Consider the following 20,508-nt stretch of genomic DNA (forward strand, 5'->3'; position numbering starts at 1 on the left):
GAAAATCAGATTTCCAGCCTGTGAGCCCTTCCTTATATACATGCTAGCCACACCCATCCTGACGGTTAGAGGGGTGTGGAGGGCGCGACGTCACACAGGGCTCACTGGTAGGCTGCAGCAGTTGCCGCTGGACAGCCAATGAGCACGCTGATGTAGCCTGCCATTGTCTGCCGGCTGCCGCACTGCGTTGACAATAAATACAAAATTAAGGATAATTTTTTGGCTTCAGATCTCGAGAAAAGACAACTTTCCCATAGCGCAAGCTAACTTACGCAATACGAGAGAACCTCTCGTAAGAGAACTGGATGTTTTGAACTTTAACAGAACATTCAGAAATAACGTTTTTTAGCTTGCTTTAGTAAAACGTTGTTAGCATATGCTTTTGTTAGCTGGGTAGCTGCTCTCTGTCATATGTGCACTTCTGTAAAGCTGCAAAAATAGGATTTGTATGTTTTGTATAACAATAAATCATCCTTGCATCTTACGCTGATGGTTTAGCCACACTTTGAATGCATTTGCATTGTTAGTTGAGTCTTATTCTGTCCTAAAAGATAAATGTAAATGTAAATTGAAAAGCAAGACATGACACCTGTAGGTTAACACCTGTCCTGTAAGTAGTTATGAAACATAAAATGTTTTTAGAGAGTTGTAAAGCTGCCATTTACAGAAACAACGTTTTATTCCATTGCAAGTTAAAGTAGGAGTGAAAATCCAGATTTTAATGCTGTTTATATGTTTATGTGTTTTTTTTAAATATGCTTTAATAAGACAAACCATGTGTAAATTCATAAGTCGACACCATTGCTGAGTATTTCTGCTTAAAACTGCAGTGAACCAAAGACGGTCTCAAAAACACGCTTTGAAATCGCTGGTGTTTCTGACGTCACAAACTACCTTATAACCCAGGGGTCGGGAACCTTTTTTGACCAAAGAGCCATTTTTTCCTTTTTGGTTAATGCATTTTTTCCAAAAGAGCCACAGTAAAAAAAAAAATATAATATTATTATTAAAGGTGCACTAAGTAACTTTTTTACCTTAACCGAACAGCTTCGGAGTCATTGGAATAGTTATATGACTTGTTTCGGGTTGAATGGTGGTCGTCGCGCATCCCCCGAGCGCCTGTGAGCGGAAAAACCACCCTTGCAACTTTGGGCCGGCGGGTCGCGTCAGGAAGTATCGCGTGATATCAGGTCTCGCGATGTAACAAATTGCTTTATGGCACTGCACACAAAGCTAGGAAAGCTTTGTCGGAGGACGAAAGAAAGGAAACGGCAGACTGACCGAGCAAGGAGTCAGACTCGAGTAAATATCGTTCTTGTTGATGGACTAGTAGACATCTTCAGAGGTTATCTGTGCCTGTTCGATGTCCGACGCTTTGTAACACGTTCTGTCAGGAGGAGAAATAGGGATAGCTCACAGATGAAGTTATTACCGAGAGCCAGACAGACTCACGGAGGAGATTGGCATCTCACAACTTGCACTTTATTCCCCAGTCGAACTCGTGTAACTGTCTGTCACCCGTTCTAACGTCCACATCTTTACTTGATAAACAAAAGTAGGATAAGAATGAGCATCAAACTGAAATAACCCGCATACGGGTGTTCGAGGTGCACATGATACAACACAGACTGCCGACGACAGTTCAACAGGGCGCGCGCAGCTCTTAAAGGGGCCACACCTTATTTCCACTCGTTACAGCTTCCATCCTATTGAACAGGTACCGGTATAGAGGGCGGAAGGGATCAGGCCGTGAGTACAGACAGCTCTGCGCGAGTGCTATTTACGACAGTAACGTTAAATACAAGTACTCCACAGCGACTCTAGGGGTCGCTGTTTGACAAAAACGGAAAGCTGCCTAGTGTGCCTTTAAAGGCCTGCTTTTTTTCCAATAAAATTTCAACAGTAGTAATTATTAGGTCCATAGACAACTAAAAACAAACAAATATTCACCAAATAATAAATAAATTGCAATATGGAATTAACTGTGCAAGGCTTTCACTGTGTGGTTGAGTTACCAACTGATGTGCATAAATCCTCTTTAGTGTGCGTGAGAGAGAGAGAGAGTGAATGCACACAGTACTTACATCTACAGTGCTTATGTGAATACTCGACTTTGCATTTTGATATATTTCTGTTTATTTGGCCGTTTAGGCGCGCGACCGAAGACAAAGGCTAGGCCTACTCTGCTTGTCCGTGTTGCGCTCGGAGCGCGCGCACAGCATCCTGTCAGTATAATTCAGTTCTCTTTCGCAACTTATCGCGCGCTTTTAATATTTATTTTCAATATAAAGCACATCCTGCTCTTTTCTTTCTCATTCATGCATGTTTTATTTTTAATAACTTTAAACAGAATCAACTGAAATCTGCGCGGATTATCAAAAATACGACACATTTATAGGACATAAAGGGTCTCTGCGGCTAAAGTGAAAGTACCATCGGGTGAAATGTTTCGAAATGTCTCTTTGCACAGCAAAGCACCCGTTTCAATAGAATGATATATTAAAGTTTATATAGCCTACTTTTACATTTTCGCTGCTGTTCTAAAAAATGTTTTCGTCATTACTTTAAACAAGCTGCAGCTGCTTGGATCCAGTGCAGGAGCTGTAGGTTACCACAGAAACTTAAGTGGTTTAGTCCGTGAGGCGGGCAGAAAATTGGTATCAAAAAGGGCACCAATTCTAATGTTTATTTTTCAAAACAGGCATGCCACCTGACCAGTGCTTGAAGTGGGGGAAAAAAGGTGCTGGTACCCAGCTGGCATTTTAACGTAGAGTCAGCGTTGAATCAACGTCAGGTGTCAGTGTTGGATAACCGTTGGATTTTGTTTAGATTTTGCAAATCTAATCAACGTTGAAATAGCAACGTCATTCCAACGTCAATATAATCAACGTTGAAATAGAAACATCATTCCAACGTCAATATAATCAACGTTGAAATAGAAACGTCATTCCAACGTCAATATAATCAACGTTGAAATAGAAACATCATTCCAACGTCAATATAATCAACGTTGAAATAGAAACGTCATTCCAACGTCAATATAATCAACGTTGAAATAGCAATGTCATTCCAACGTCACGTTTCTCAACATAGGTGAATTCGCCAACGTTGAATCAATATTGATTTTAGTTTAGATTTTGCAAATCTAATCAACGTTGAAATAGCAATGTCATTCCAATGTCACGTTTCTCAACATAGGTGAATTCGCCAACGTTGAATCAATATTGATTTTAGTTTAGATTTTGCAAATCTAATCAACGTTGAAATAGCAATGTCATTACAACGTCAATCTAATCAACGTTGAACAGTCAGCTAGGAAGAAGCCAATTGGTCAAAGCAAGACCAGGAAGAAGATTAATAAAGACATTTCACTGACGTAAGAAACATGCTTTATTGCATGGCTGCAAGTGTGCCAACATTTCACACAACATCATTTTACACGTGTCGAACTTTAACCTTTAGAAAAACGGCCCAAACATTGGGCAACATTGAACACGGCTGGTTAAATCTTCCCTTCTTGTTACTTCTTTCTGCCACCGCCACCTATCCTCTCTGGTGCATATTTCAAGTATTTGGCCATGTATTCGTCTGCTTTTGTTGTAGTTGTATCAAATGAGCTCAAGACAGCGTCTGATGAGGGGGGGGGGGGAAACAGATCAGTATTAGCAAACGTTAACCTCTCAAATTAAAATATTTTGCAAATATCAACTTTTGTGGAATTGCCAATGTTTCAAGTATATAAATTAGTATTGATCAATGTGCAAGGTCATTGATAATCATGTGCTTGGGCAAGCAACAAAAGGCAGTTGGTAGTAACCAGTGCTGCCGGTAGAGAAGTTAGTCTAGAGCCCAGAATGGAGTACTGTATATAATATTAGACCATGCTCTGTAGAGTTCTCCAACTAAAATGATTTCTTCATTTCTTATGAATTATTATTCTGCTTACTATATTCAATTATTTAAAACACTGTTACAAAACTACTATGTTAAAGCAAACTCACCACAGATTATCTTGTAGAGACGGGTCTTCATGAAGGCAACCTTCCCACTTCTTCCTCTGAGGCTCATTATGGCCATCATTTTATTTGTCATAGTTCTGCCATGGTTAAACAGATTTATATTAGAATATTATATTGCAATCAAGTTCATTATGAAAATGTAGCAGAGAGTGAGTAAGTGGGTGTGTGGGGGGAGTGCATGACAGTATATGACAGGGAACATCACTGTAAACTAATGCAAAAAAGGAACATAAAGTTACTTACGCAGCCATTGACTTCTTCACATGGTCTGCAGCATCAACGCCTCCCAACATCTTCAGTTGTTTACTCGGAAAAGAACAAGAAACAAGAAATTAAAATTATAACCAGAAAATGTGGTCAGAGTCAGACCTCCACAAAGCAGGCACATGATGAGGACGAGGAGTTTGTAGTGGTCACCAAAGTGAACAAGCCAATTGTCATAATGAAACTTTGCCAGCACTTTACAAGATTAATTATTTAAAACTTACCAGTTCTACTCCCTCATTCTTGTCCTCCAAGTGATTCTCTAAAGCTTCAAGCTCTTCTTTAGTGTTTGCCGGCTTCACTTCATAACTTGTTCCAGCAGAGCTCTTTTCCCGCTGTCTTCCCGTATAGTATTTTCCTATAAAATATCCCGAAAAATGAAAATTTCAACATTCATCTTTCTGTTGCTATCCCTCTGCTGACAGCAAAAATTCGTACTACAAAACTGCAGCATTAACTATGCGAGTTGTGAAGCTAGGTCTAACGTGACTTTGCTTACAGATTGGCATGAAATCGTGCTCTCACAACAACCACGCTGTTATCTTAAAAAGGCCAATATCACGCTAAGGTTGACTTCAAGTAAGCAAAACGATGCTTTGAAAACATCTGTTTCGCTGAAAGGGCAAGGGGGTAGAAACAGGACAACAGTGCAGAGACTGACAGGTCCGATGGAAGGGCTAACATTAATGTTATGAGAGTAAGGTATTAAAATACGGGATATTTTACAGGAAAATTTGTCCACATACTGGTCCCTGGTTTCCCCATTTAACGTATCCCGGTAAATTCCACATCCTTTTCGGGATTCTAGCATCTTTTTTCTTTCTTTTCTTCTCCCTACTCTGTTTCTCCTCGTTCGACTTGCTGTATGTTTACATTCGCGAGGCCATCAACATGGCCGCCACGCCAAGTATGACGTCACGACGCCCATATGTGACAGAGTCAGGCACACACAACATTTATTTAGGAATTTTCTAGTTATAAAATGTGACTTCAAAAACTTTGCTTACCGTTTGAGATGTTACCACCAAATTCATTCCGAACCCGTCCAGGTCAGAATCTGCCTGACGATGACAACACAGACCCACTTCGCGCATGAGCAATCGGGTGTTGTCTGGAACCGTCAGAGCCAATAGAATCACAGTTGTGTGATGGACAACCGCCGTCCTCCAATCAAGCTCTTGTGTTGAACGATATTCCAAAATGATCAATCAGACTGGAGTTGCTCTCAAAGTACGCCAGGAGATGTAGAAAGCGTCTCAATTCTCTTTTGGCTGATGTGTATTTATTTTTATTTTTTATTCCTTATGAAAACATGAATTGTATCTAAATGATGTATTACAAGATCAATTTCTTTTTTCGGCAAATTGTAACAAATGTGTTATGCAATAAAAAAAAAGAAAAATAAAAGATGTAACGTTAGAAAGCGCTTTTATCACGACTCAACAAACGTTTAATTCAGAGTTGATCTTTCAACGTTGTATCATTATTCATGTATCAACACTTTTTCAACAGTTAATTGATCAGCATTGTTTGGATGTTGGAACAACGTTATTTTTCTATTGATATATTTCAACAAAATGTTTAAAAGTCATGGTTGTAAAAAAAATAATGTTGATTTGAAGTACAACTAAAAAAAAAATTTTTATTTCTATGTTGAATCCGTAGTGAGTTAACAACACCACTTCAACCATTTAGTGTTCAACGTTGTTTTGACGTTGAATTAATGTTACTTAACAAACGTTTAATTCAGAGTTGATCTTTCAACGTTGTATCATTATTCATGCATCAACACTTTTTCAACAGTTAATTGATCAGCATTGTTTGGATGTTGGAACAACGTTATTTTTCTATTGATATATTTCAACAAAATGTTTAAAAGTCATGGTTGTAAAAAAATAATGTTGATTTGACGTACAACTAAAAAAATTATTTTTATTTCTATGTTGAATCCGTAGTGAGTTAACAACACCACTTCAACCATTTAGTGTTCAACGTTGTTTTGACGTTGAATTAATGTTACTTAACAAACGTTTAATTCAGAGTTGATCTTTCAACGTTGTATCATTATTCATGCATCAACACTTTTTCAACAGTTAATTGATCAGCATTGTTTGGATGTTGGAACAACGTTATTTTTCTACTGATATATTTCAACAAAATGTTTAAAAGTCATGGTTGTAAAAATAATGTTGATTTGACGTACAACTCAAATTTTATTTATATTTCTATGTTGAATCCACAGTGAGTTAACAACACCATTTCAACCATTTGGTGTTTAACATTGTTTTGACGTTGAATTAATGTTTTTCCATAAACTGACATTATTTCAACCACATTTAAACGTTTAAGGTCAGTCGAATGCCAGCTGGGTACCCTCTTGCATTGGCAAGTAATCACGACATTTGACATTTCTACAGTGAAAAACAAAACTTGGAGATATTGCTGGTACAACAACAATTTATTGATATTTATTAACAACATAAATGTATTTAAACAAGTCGCGTGTGTGTGTGTGTGTGTGTGTGTGTGTGTGTGTGTGTGTGTGTGTGAAAACGGAACTACTCCAAGTCTGCAAGTCCAAAAATACATTTATGGTGAGATTACTACATTTTATTTAATTAAATGCATTTATAGTGAGATTATTATATTTTCATGTCATATTCTGTGTTAATTTTGACCACGAACCATGCGCTGTCACTTTAATTCAGCACGTGCAGCACAGCGAAAACAGACTCGGTGCAGAAATGATCGTTGCACTGCTGTATACGCACCGCTCCTGGAACGCATTGCCGGACCGCATCTACGTGCAGTGTGAAAGCTCTAACCTGTTAATGTGGGTGCGGGAAAAAATAAGCACCGCATACGCATTGCAAAAGGAGTATATGTGAAATGGGCGTGACACTGACGCTGTTTTTGTCAGTGGTAGAGTACCGGCTACATGCGAGAAGTAGCGGTACGCAAGAAAAAGTGCAGGTACGCTTTGGAGTAAAATGCAGAAGTGCCGGTACTGCGTACCGGTGAGTACCGCCCCACTTCGAGCACTGCCCCTGACCACAAAAATGCATGATAGCAGTGCCATGTAGGTAGCTTAAGGTATGAAAATTACAAATTTTACATTTAAACGTGCTGAAAAAATCTAATTATGCAAAATAAATCTCAACATTGAAAAACTGTGTTATATTGACATATCTATTGCTTTAGATCTTCTCTTTTATGATGAAATATCACTGTGAAATGAAATAAAATAAAACAAAATCTTATATAGGCTTATAACTTGTATAGGAAAATATAATACAATTTTGAAATTTTATTAACACAAAATAATATAATGCAAATATGGTTCAATATATCTCCCAACATTTTTAGGAAAATATTTTCATGAACATCCACCTAGTTGATTTAGCCCCAAGAAGAACTTTTAAAGAAAACTAAACCACAAGTCCAGTGTACAAATGAGCAGCTTTAAGAACCCCTTAGTCGCATACAGGTAGCTTAAAGTTATTCAGTGTCTGTGTCATCATTATCTTCATCCCCACCAATGTCAATGTCACTTTCCATTACATCATTCTGCTCTCTGTTGTCACAATCCAGTTTGCATAGGTCTGTACACTTAAGACCATTAGCTAGACAGGTACTCTTTGGAAGAGTGCATGAGCGTATACATTTGCACGATATGAAGGCAAGTACTGCCTCTGGAGCTGCTAGGCCAATCATCCAGTCCACCTCCAGGTCGCCATTCTTTGTCCACCCCTTTCCCACCGGGCTTGGGATAGTAGGGCAAGCCTCCAGACAACGTCGCCAGCTTGATAATTAACTCGAAGTACATGCTTGAATAGTTTGTTTACACTCATGGAATCATTCTCCTTACTGATGCCAAATGAAGATGCCAGTCCCCTTCCCTTGAGGCTCTTAGTGTTGCCAGTAAAATTTCTACCATGTCAATGTACGACATCCAGAATTTGGAGAGGTTAGCATTTGTGTGCCTTGGTGACTAACCATACTACATTCTTCATTCTGGCCTTGTTCCAGCATTCTTGATAATCTACTTCTTCATGGACCATGGTAGGAGCTGAGGCCTTAGCGCTGGCATTGTACACAGGTAGGTTCTCAGGCATGACATCTTTGCCTTTTGGGCACTTCATAGGACATTGGTGGAAGTGATGGACCCTCTGTCAAAGGCTGGACTGCAATTCCATTGATCCTATGTGATGTTCCCTGTCCAGTCAATGTCTCTTCGTTTCTGTCTATGTTGTCCCATCCTAATGTCGTAGGCACATTGGGCTTTATGTTGCTAGGAAGAACAGCCAAACCTGCAGCATCTGCCATGGTTAATTTCTGCAGGCACAAGGCTGTATCTACCTCCTCTAACAAAGTGTAAGATACAGAGTGTCCCAGGCGATTCATCATTTGGATCAATTCAACATTTCCTGTAAGCGCCTTAATAGCTGTCACGGGGTGAAGAATCACACAACAAGGAGAGCTCAAATTAAAGCCCCGGAGGGTGTGTTTATTGAACAGAGTGAATGGTGAAAGCAGACAGTACGGGTAGGTGCTCCGGTGAGTGGTGTGCTTCTTATCCTTGTGCCAGTGAAGTCCGTGTCTGAGTGCTCGTGGGGAGAGATCGGCTTCAGCTGCTGTCTGTGAGAGAATAGAGAGAAGCATTAGTTCCACTTTCTCAGTCAGAGGTTCTCCCCCAACTCTTGTGCCATGTGTGCTTATAAGCACGCCAGTTGATGAGTCGCAGCTGAGGCCGATCGGGGCGTGATGAGGACGTGCAGCTGTGGCTCGTTTGTTTCCAGGGCGACGCTGATGATCGGCCGGGACGCTCGTCACACTCCCCCCCCCTAAGCGTCGTCCTGGTCCTGTTGAGGATATGAGACAGCAGGGGAGAGAGAGGGGGTGGGTGGGGAGAGAGAGGGGGTGGGTGGGGAGTGACCCCTGACAGACCTGCAAAAGCTGCCCAGATCCGAGAGAGTCCGTCGGCGTTTGAGTTCATGGCTCCGGCCCGATGTTGTACCTCAAAGTGGAAGTCCTGGAGCGCGAGGAACCATCGGGTCACCCTGGCGTTGGTATTCTTGGCTCGTGCCATCCACTGGAGAGGGGCATGGTCGGTGACCAGGGTGAACCTCCGGCCAAGGAGGTAGTATCGCAGCTCCAGGACTGCCCACTTGATGGCCAGAGCCTCCTTCTCCACGGTGGCATAGTTTCTCTCGGCTGGGGACAGCTTCCTGCTGATGTACAGGACCGGATGCTCTTCTCCCTCTTGGATTTGGGAGAGGACAGCTCCCAAACCTGTGTCTGAGGCATCCGTCTGCAGCAGGAAGGGACAGGTGAAGTCGGGAGCTCGCAGGACTGGCTCCGAGGTGAGGGCGGATTTAACCTTCTTGAAAGCGTCTTCTGCTGCCGGGGTCCACTGTACTTTCTCCGGCTGTCCCTTCCTGGTCAGATCTGTCAGGGGGGCGGCTAAAGAGGAGAAGTCAGGGATGAAGCAGCGATAGTACCCCGCCAACCCTAAGAACGCTCGTACCTGGGTTTTGGTCCTTGGCTGTGGGGCTGTCCTGACGGCCTCTACCTTCTTTTCCTGGGGACGGATCATCCCTCGTCCCACTTGGAAACCTAGGTACTTTGCCTCATACAGCGCTAAATGACATTTCCGAGGGTTGGCGGTGAGTCCAGCCCTCCGGAGATCGGACAGCACCCTCCGTAGACGGTCCAGGTGGTCCTCCCACGCCTCTGAGTGGATGACGACATCGTCGATATAGGCGGCGGCGTAGGCCTGATGGGGCCGCAGGACGATATCCATCAGTCTTTGAAAGGTAGCGGGCGCTCCATGAAGGCCGAAGGGAAGGGTCCGGTATTGCCAGTGCCCACTGGGGGTAGAGAACGCTGTTTTGGGCTTTGCAGAGGGAGAAAGCGGTACCTGCCAATATCCTTTTGTAAGGTCCAAGGTGGAGATAAACCGGGCCCTCCCCAGGCGGTCCAGTAATTCATCCACTCGAGGCATGGGGTACCCGTCGAACTCTGAGACTTCGTTGAGGCGCCGAAAGTCGTTACAGAAGCGGAGGGTGCCGTCCGGTTTTGGGACCATCACAATTGGGCTGGACCACGGGCTGCGCGATGGTTCTATCACCCCTAACTTCAACATTTGTTGTACCTCTTCCTTGATAGCCTGCCGACGAGCCTCAGGGACGCACGCGGTAGGGGCGCTGCCGGACGACGACTCCAGGTGGTGTGGGGATGTCGTGATGTAGTACATTGGTCCGCCCGGGGAGTGGAGAGAACACATCCGAAAACTGACCGACCAGGTGCTGCAGGTCCACCTTCTGAGCAGCCGAGAGCTGAGGGTTGAAGTCCACAACCACGGGTTCGGAGACGGCTAGAGCTGTAAGTTGGTCTCTAGTCCCCACCCACTTCTTGAGGAGGTTGATGTGGTACAACTGATTTGGACGGCTCCTTCCTGGCTGGCGTAGGCGATAGGTGACGGGGCCAATTTTCTCCAGGATGGTGTACGGGCCCTGCCAGGTGGCGAGGAACTTACAGGCGGCGTTGGGGACTAGGACCATAACACGGTCTCCGGGTTGGAATTCCCGTGGCTGGGCTGCTCAGTTGTAGTGCCGTTGTTGGGACTGCTGCGCCTTCACCAGGTGTTCCCGGACTAACGGCATGACCCGGTCGATCTTGTTCCTCATCTGTCTTACGTGTTCCACGACGGAGCGATGGGCTGCAGGCTGCTGCTCCCAGGCCTCCCTTGCTACATCCAGGAGGCCACGAGGTTGTCGTCCGAACAGGAGCTCAAAGGGGGTGAAGCCAGTTGAGGCCTGGGGAACATCGCGGACGCCGAAGAGGACATACGGCAACATCAGGTCCCAATCGCGCCGGTCTTCTGCGGTCACTCTGCGGAGCATTTGTTTGAGGGTTTGGTTAAACCTCTCCACGAGGCCGTCGGTTTGCGGGTGGTAGACTGTAGTCCTCAACTGCTTCACCCTCAGCAGCCTGCAGAGATCAGCCATTAGCCGGGACATAAAGGGGGTACCTTGGTCGGTCAGTATCTCCGCTGGGATGCCGACTCGGCTGAACAGCATGAAGAGCTCGTGGGCGATGGACTTGGCCGTAGCTTTCCGGAGGGGCACTGCTTCCGGATACCGGGTGGCGTAGTCGACAATCACCAGGATGTGTTCGTGTCCCCGGGCTGACTTCGGCAGCGGCCCTACCAGATCCATCCCGATGCGCTCGAAGGGCACGTCGATGATGGGCAGCGAAATCATGGGGCTGGGGGGAGGCTTCCTGGGAGAGGTACGTTGGCAGGTCCAGCAGGCCTGACAGAAGCGTTTTACCTCGGCGTCGATCCCCGGCCAGTGGAAACGGTCCCGGATTCTCTGTGTAGTGTTGTCAGCCCCGAGGTGCCCCGCCATGGGGTGTGTGTGCGTGAGCTCCAGCACCGTCTCTGTCTTCGACCGGGGCACCACCAGCAACGTTCTTTCCTCCCCCATTCGCTGCGCGACACAATACAGCAGGCCATTTTGGACCACAAAGTGCGGGAGAGGATGGGGACCAGGCTGAACTTCTTTCCCGTCTATGATACGGACCCGTTCCCAACAGTTTTTCAGCCTGTCGTCCTCGCGCTGTTCCCTTGCGAATGAGCCCCCTTCCGTGACCTGCTGAAAAACATCAAAGAAGAGATTAGGGCATTGGGAAGGAGACTCACCATCTCTCCCGCTGTCAGAGGCCAGGAGGGCGGGGCGCTGACGTGGTCTGCGGGCTGGTCTCCGTCTCCGGAGGCTCCCTCTCGGGCTGACGGGCTGGGTGGCGGTGGCAAGGAGGTGGTCAAACCCGGGCCAGTCTCTTCCCAGCAGGACCGGCACTGGAAGGTCCTTTACCAGTCCTACTTCGACCGGCCAGGAACCTGAGGGGGCTGAGATCGTCACTCTCCGGGTCGGTACTTCTCGGGTCTCCCCGTGGACGCAGGTGATGGGAAGACGAGCTTTGGAGTCTGTGCGGGGGAACAGCAGACGAGACTGGATCAGGCTGACCGTGCTGCCGGAGTCCAAGAGGGCGCGGAAAGGCTTCCCATTTATTTTCACGTCGACCTCGGGGGCCCCTGGCGGTGGGTCGCTGTGGACGATGCAGCCCGCCAGCCAGTTTTTAGTATCAACGCCACGTTTGTGCATATGCTCTCTGATTCTACATGTGAGAATTGTAAACTTCATAACACAAGGATGTTCCATCAGTTCTTCCCGTATGTATTCAAACAACTCGTCAAATGCAGCTGCTTCTGTGGCTTTATACCTGTTTTCTTCATCAGACACTTCTGACCTCTCTGAAGGGGCATCACGAGATGTAAGGACTCTAGTATAGTTCCTGTAACAACTCTTGTGGTAGTGAGCTTCTGCTGCTATCAGCTCTCTGCTAGTAACTGCAATCATTATTTTATCCTGGTTGGCTAGAGCTGCATTTCTAACTGCAGCATCAGACTGCCAAGACACAGACTGCATTAACGGCTCTCTACTTTTTGTTCCTGGTCTGAACTTTGAAGACTTCTCACAAAAGATGCAGATTTTTTCAAACACCAATGAACTAGAGCTCTGAGTTCGTATGGACCTTCTAGCTATTGTTTCTGTTGTAGTGTCTAATGGCTTGCTTTTGAGTGTTTCCAAATCCCTTTTCATTGTAAAGAGACTCCGGCACCTCCTATTATACCATATTTGTGGAACCTCTCCTTCAGAACAACTTTCAGCCAAATCTAATATGTCTTTATGATTTCTTATTTCTGCTGCCTTAACCAATGTTGTCCACGAATTCCAGTCCTTTGGTGTTGTTAAATTCTTCTCTGGGTCCTCTTCAGTGCAATGTATTAAACACTTGTTTTCAGTTTTAGGCCGTTTCTTTTGAGGAGATCTCTCTTCCTGAGCCTTATACATATTTCTGAAAGCTGTAAATTAATTTGATGTTTATTGTCTGCCTTCAGGAGTGTAATATAGTAAATGTCTGCTTATGTGTGTTTCTGCATATAGTGTGCATATATTATAAAGATATCTCAAGCACCAGTACACGGACAGTCAACAAATGTGCAATTTGGGCAATTAGCATTCACTTCACTTGTTGTTTAATTATCCATGGTAATTAGCATACAATGGATTGACTTGATAGATTAATCAAAAATTGTATAACATTGCAAAATCCATTCTTACCTGTTACATGGAAGCATACAGACTGGTCTTCAGTTTAAAACACTGAGTGAAAGCTGTACACCACTATGTTTTATGCAGAAAAATAATCATAATAACTATATTATTTAAACAAGTTAAAGTTTTGACAATATTCCAACCTAGATATCACCAAGTATAAATGTTTTAGTACCAAAAATAATGAGTTAAAGAAATAACTGAACTTACGTGGAATTTGCCAAATTTTGGCAGGGTCATACATAAAATTGGTGATTTTTGTACCTTAAGCTACCCACTAAGAATTGCTATCATGCATTTTTGTGGTCCAGGGACCACAAATCTCTGTGGGATCTCTGTTGAATAAAAAAGAGCAACATTGGTGCCCTCTTATGATACTAATTTCTGAAATTTGGGGGTCTGCCTCACGGACTAGTTAGTTGATTGCTGTGGCGACTCGTGACACTCGCGAACAGCACTGAACACACACTTTTTCCGGTACAACTTGAATATTATTATTATCATAAACGTTTCATTAACTTCGGTAGGCTGTAGGCTACAACAAGGGAATTGTAATTGGCTGAGAGGAAATGAAAAGTGGGATAAAGTCGTTATTTTTGTTTGTTTTTGCGCACAAAAAGTATTCTCGTCGCTTTATAAACTTAAGATTGAGCCACTGGAGTCACTTGGACTATATTAACAATGTCTTTAATACATTTTCTGGGCCAGCAAGTGGAGAAGTGATCCAACACCAGTGATTTCATCAAAAATATCTTAATCTGTGTTCCGAAGATGAACGAAGGTCTTACGGGGTTGGAACAACATGAGGATGAGTAATTACTGACAGAATTTTCATTTTTGGGTGAACTAACCCTTTAAGACAGTCTGTTATGCATCTTTAAAAATTAGTTGTAGGAGGCATTTTAATGAAATAATATATTTCTCCATTGGGTGGCGTTCTGATATTGTATATTGTAATAATTGCCAGTTATTAAACGTGGGAGCTGACTGGAGCTAAACTACTCTATATTTCTTTTACTAGGCTAATTGCTAGCACAGGTTAAGAGCACTCATGTCTCATACACTGCTCAACCATGAGTGTCTCTGCGAGTGGAGCATCAGTAACACAAACCAGCAGGAGGCAGTATTGTCACCTTACTCCCTTTTCTTTATTCAGAACACAGAATAAGAACTGCACAGGCAAAACCCCATCTTACACATCTCTTTCCATGATGGTGAGAAACACATTTTTACATAACAAAGCAGTAAATAAACCAATAACTTAAACATAAACACACATAACTTTACTAACACAAAAACCCAACCATCTTGCTTTAATAACGCATAAATCAACTCCCAACAAACAATTACCCATAATGCACCCAGCTGCTAGCGCTGACTGCCAGGTCATTACAATATTAAGGGCACCTGGGTAATAATGAGACAACAGGTGTGTATTGGTAATAGGAAAGTTTTTGACTGTGCAAGAGCGTGCAGGACGGTACAGGTTTGTGCTAATGCGTGTTTGATTATGGTTAATTGGTAAAGAGTGATGTTTAAGGAACAAAATGGACAGTGTGTGCGCTATATCTGCAAGGTATGGACTTCATATTTCTATGTTGTGAACTAGAAAGAATTAGACACCACAGGAAGCTAATTAGCAAAAATGTTTATTAATTGAAGCACAATAAAGACAGACACTGTTTGCATCTTACATCTGTGTTCATGGAGTTTGTACGCACCAATTACTTGCTCACTCTTGTTACGATACGTCCGCGATAATTAATGCGATATGGCTCAGCTTGTCAGTTAACTACGGCTCTGTGTTGTAAATGCCGCTCCATCTGAAAGCAGGTGATGGCAATTTACTACTAATCAAGGAACCGGCTTTACTGACTAGATGCGCCTAACAATGTCATGCGATATATCGCCCAGCCCTACCAGATATAGATATTAAGTGTCGACTGTAGACGCTTGGGTGTCGATTGGAGACGCCCCAGATATAGATATTAAGTGTCGACTGCAGACGCTTTGGTGTCGATTGGAGACGCCACAGATATAGATATTAAGTGTTGACTGTAGATGCTTGGGTGTCAATTGGAGACGCCCCAGATATAGATATTAAGTGTCGACTGCAGACGCTTTGGTGTCGATTGGAGACGCCACAGATATAGATATTAAGCGTTGACTGTAGATGCTTGGGTGTCAATTGGAGACGCCCCAGATATAGATATTAAGTGTCGACTACAGACGGTTGGGTGTCGATTGGAGACGCCACAGACATAGATATTAAGTGTTGACTGTAGATGCTTGGGTGTCGATTGGAGACGCCCCAGATATAGATATTAAGTGTCGACTGCAGACGCTTTGGTGTGGATTGGAGACGCCACAGATATAGATATTAAGCGTTGACTGTAGATGCTTGGGTGTCAATTGGAGACGCCCCAGATATAGATATTAAGTGTCGACTACAGACGGTTGGGTGTCGATTGGAGACGCCACAGATATAGATATTAAATGTTGATTGTAGATGCTTGGGTGTCGATTGGAGACGCCCCAGATATAGATATTAAGTGTCGACTGCAGACGCTTTGGTGTCGATTGGAGACGCCACAGATATAGATATTAAGTATTGACTGTAGATGCTTGGGTGTCGATTGGAGACGCCACAGATATAGATATTGGGCCCTATTTTAACGATCTGAAACGCAAGTGTCAAAGCGCAAAGCGCAAGTAACTTTGTGGGCGGGTCTCGGCGCTGTTGCTATTTTCACGGCGGGAAAAATGACTCTTGCGCCTGGCGCAAATCTAAAAGGGGTTGGTCTGAAGTAGCTTCATTATTCATAGGTGTGGTTTGGGCGTAACGTGAAATAAACCAATCAGAGCATCATCTCACATTCCCTTTAAGAGCAGACGCGCTTTTTCCTTGGCGTATTGCTATAACGGCGGATTTGCCAGGCGCCAGGAGCGGTTCACAGCCGAGGAGAGCAACGCTCTCGTCACGGCCGTAAAAGAGAGAGAAGTGACATTGGGGATGGAGAAACACACCCAAATTAGCTTCGGTTAAACAGGTATATAATAATGTGGGTAAATGTGTAAGCTAGATGTATGCTTTTATAATAAATTATCTATCTATCTATCTATCTATCTATCTATCTATCTATCTATCGTTTGTAATAATATGATTTGCAAAAATGAAAACTGCTGCTTCTGTGTAGATTAGAGAATCAAAGTGTATGCGCGTTGTGCACGCAATACATTATGGTCAAGCATGCGCCCTTAAAATAGCATAATGAACAACGCGCAACGCGCCACTGACTTTAGACTAGGTTTTTTTCTGGCCAGTGGCGCAATTGTTTTATGGAACAGTAAAATAGCACCAGGGATTGTTTGCGCCGGAACACGCCTCCTTTTTTGCGCTGAACCGCCCAGGGAGCGCAAGTTCATTCCCTAGTTTAGCGACGTGCTTCTGTGGAGGGAAAAGCGCGCTTTGCGCGGGTGCAAAATAGGAATGAAACATGCGTCGGTGTACAAAGTCAATTGCGCTGGGTGCAAGATAGGGCCCATTAAGCGTTGACTGTAGATGCTTGGGTGTCGATTGGAGATGCCACAGATATAGATATTAAGTGTCGACTACAGACGGTTGGGTGTCGATTGGAGACGCCACAGATATAGATATTAAGTGTCGACTACAGACGGTTGGGTGTCGATTGGAGACGCCCCAGATATAGATATTAAGTGTCGACTGTAGACGCTTGGGTGTCGATTGGAGACGGCCCAGATATAGATATTAACCCTCTGGGGACCACAAACGCGCCCGCGCGTTTTGCTCGTTTTTTAGCAATGAAAATAAACACTAAATGCTCTGTTAATTTTGATCTTTCATTTTCGTGTAATACATCAATCGATCCTGTTCAGTTTCTATTTTTTTTCTGTATACTCACAATAAAAATAAAGTGTTTTGCTTTTTGACAAATAAAGAAAAATTAACATGATGCGATTTCTGCCTTCTCTCTGTCAGTAAACTCCCATTTGAAACGCGTTCGAAAATGATCTATAACTCCGCGAAAATTCAGTCAAACAGGCAAACAGACCCACGGGCATAAAGCTTGAGATCGCATCTTTTAAATGAAGTAATTTATATAAAAAACAAATATTCTCAGCTTCTGTAATCTGTATAAAAAGAGAGCGACTCCTGTCGAGCTCATTACGAGCTAATTCCCAGTAATGTGACCACTCCCCGGAGAGCGCGTGCTATTCAAACGCAAATTCTGAGAACTATTTCAGAGCTGTGAAACGCCCACATCAGCTGTAAACAAAGCGCGTCGCGACTCCTCGCGAGTGAGACATTATAGCCTACCTTATGGAGAAAAGATTCCTCAGAACAGTGCTGATATGAGGAGCAATATCTCCTGATATGAGGAGCAGATCCCGCTGAGGAGTGAGGTAGGCTGTTTTCTTTTCTCACGTGTGGAATAACGTTATGGAATAACGTTAAGGAATAACGTTAGTGTAGGCCTATGTAAACCGCAAAAAGATGAATCGCATTTCTATAATATGACTCGCCTTTCTGTGAGATGAATGAAGGGGACATATTTGTAAAGACTGTTTAGCCTAAATATGAATCGCGCGTCTGTGTGTGAAAGAATAAACTGCTTTGCTATAGCCTACTGAGATGAGTAAAAATCGACTGGAATATGTTGAAATAAAATGTATTTGTATAAGCAACGTATTAAACTGCAAAAAAAACAAACTATTTTTGTCAAAAATAAATTCATAGACTTAGATGTTAGATGGTCCAATGTTGGCTTTATTCAAACTAATGAATACATATGATAAAATGTAGGCCTATAATCTTTTTTTTTTTTTTTTTTTTTACAAAGAAAGAGTACACTTGAAATATTGTTGAAATTGTAATTATTGTTGTAATTGTAACATTTTTAATAAAATAGCAAAACATATTTACAAGAGAGATGTAAGCGAAATCTTAAATGGTCAATATAAGTCTTCTTCTAAATACATCTTTTGTCCTTGCATTGTGGCTCAGTCAGTTTCACACCTGAGTGAATGGCTCATTATGCAGAGTGGGTGGGACATTCATAATCTAAGGTGTAAACTACTCCTCCCCCTCGCATATTGGCTTTCCAAGCAAAACCTGTTTTACACCATTTAAATCAATGTATTTTTTTTGTGAATGATAAAGCAAGACTATTTTTACATCATTTTGAAGCTAGAACTCAAAGGGACAACATCAATTAGTCAAAAGTCTTGTGGACACATATTTAATATGTGTTTTGTGGTCTTAATTCAGCAACTTTCATTTTAATTTTTTCCAATAACCACGCATAAACATTATTCTCTTAAAAATACAAACATCTACATACACGTTGCTCGCATATTATGGTAGCCCTGTTTGTGCTATATAGAGTGAATTTACACCTTTGCCATTAACATGTTTATAAATAACTGAAAAAAGCACAAATGTCAAGGCATGTCAGAACATCTCAAGGACCCCAAAAACAGCTTGGTCCCCAGAGGGTTAATTTTAAAGAAATAAAAATTGGCAGAAAAGTAAATTCAGCTGTTTACTGGGTTCTGGTGAAAACCATTAAAATAATCTGAGGAACCTGTGGTAGATTTTTCTTCTTGCGCACCTGACTCCTAATTACCTGGGGCGTCTACAGACACTTAATATCTATATCTGGGGCATCTCCAATCGACACCCAACCGTCTACAGTCTACACTTAATATCTATATCTGTGGCGTCTCCAATCGACACCCAAGCGTCTACAGTCAACACTTAATATCTATATCTGGGTCTTCTCCAATCAACACCCAAGCGTCTACAGTCAACACTTAATATCTATATCTGTGGCGTCTCCAATAGACACCAAAGCGTCTGCAGTATCTGTGGCGTCTCCAATCTATACCCAACCGTCTACAGTCAACACTTAATATCGATATCTGTGGCGTCTCCAATAGACACCAAAGCGTCTGCAGTATCTGTGGCATCTCCAATCTATACCCAACCGTCTACAGTCAACACTTAATATCTATATCTGTGGCATCTCCAATCGATACCCAAGCGTCTACAGTCGACACTTAATATCTATATCTGGGGCGTCTCCAATCGACACCCAACCGTCTGTAGTCGACACTTAAGTACTTTTTTGACACCAGTACTTTTACTTGTAATTGAGTATTGTTTCAGCAATGTAACGGTACTTGTACTTGAGTACAAATTTTCAGTACTCTTTCCACCTCTGCCGCTCCGTCACATTTGCATCAAAAGAAGTCTGTTTCATAAGTGTCGAGAAATAGGTTTGAAGCCTATACTCAAAGCATGCATTTAATGTAATTTAAATAATAAAACAATTCAATGTACAATATCTAGATATTATAATAAAAATAGTAAAAGTGAAGACACCGAAAACTGTCATTAATTTGAATTATACTTGTGGGTTGTGTGAATATAAATTTGACATTTATTTACTTATTTTTATTACATTTATTACTATCTCTGTTTGTTGTCAATACACAATTACACAAGGTGTTTTATAATTCTTAGATATGTAAATAACAGTTACAGGGAAGCAAGCAGAAGTCCTTTAAGAGTCTTTATATTGTGAACACATAATTATGAAGAAATGTCCACCCATGTATTTAGAATCAGATGCATTGTCTTTAATGAATATGAATTTAGTTAATTGAAGAAAGTGTTGATTTCCAGAGTGTTAATTTTCTTTACCACAACGACCTGTAAATAAAACATTTGCTTATTACATCTCTTACCAATTTAATAATCATTCCTATTATTCCAGATTATTTTATAAATTATTGTAAGACTCACGTGTAGCATCGTTCACCTCCTGGATCACCCGTTTAGGAGTTTGAGACCATCGCAGTGTCACATTTGTGAATCCTCTATCAGCAAGAGCAGATCCCAACTGAAAATAACATTCATACTAAAATTATTAGAACAGTGGCCAGTTGCATAAACCGCTTAAATTAATCTTAGTTAGATTAGTTAGTCATCCATTTTTTCTTCAAGACTGGTCATAACT

The 20,508-nt window shown here is 42.5% G+C and overlaps 1 long non-coding RNA gene across 3 annotated transcripts; it reads right to left on the minus strand.

Moving 5' to 3' along the window:
• Positions 1–3,372: 3,372 nt before the first annotated feature.
• LOC311078804 lies at positions 3,373–5,426 on the minus strand. Of its 3 annotated transcripts, none has more exons than XR_014605276.1 (5): positions 5,291–5,426; positions 4,508–4,641; positions 4,263–4,325; positions 4,002–4,096; positions 3,373–3,630 (listed from the first exon to the last, which is right to left on the minus strand). It is a non-coding gene; the product is annotated as an uncharacterized lncRNA (long non-coding RNA). The 3 variants fall into 3 exon arrangements; XR_014605277.1 differs by lacking the exon at positions 5,291–5,426 and adding an exon at positions 5,010–5,176; XR_014605278.1 differs by lacking the exon at positions 5,291–5,426 and adding an exon at positions 5,030–5,171.
• Positions 5,427–20,508: the final 15,082 nt, after the last annotated feature.

The sequence above is a fragment of the Abramis brama genome, assembly GCF_963993115.1.
Source record: "Abramis brama genome assembly, chromosome: 3".
NCBI classification, from domain to species: Eukaryota; Metazoa; Chordata; class Actinopteri; order Cypriniformes; family Leuciscidae; genus Abramis; species Abramis brama.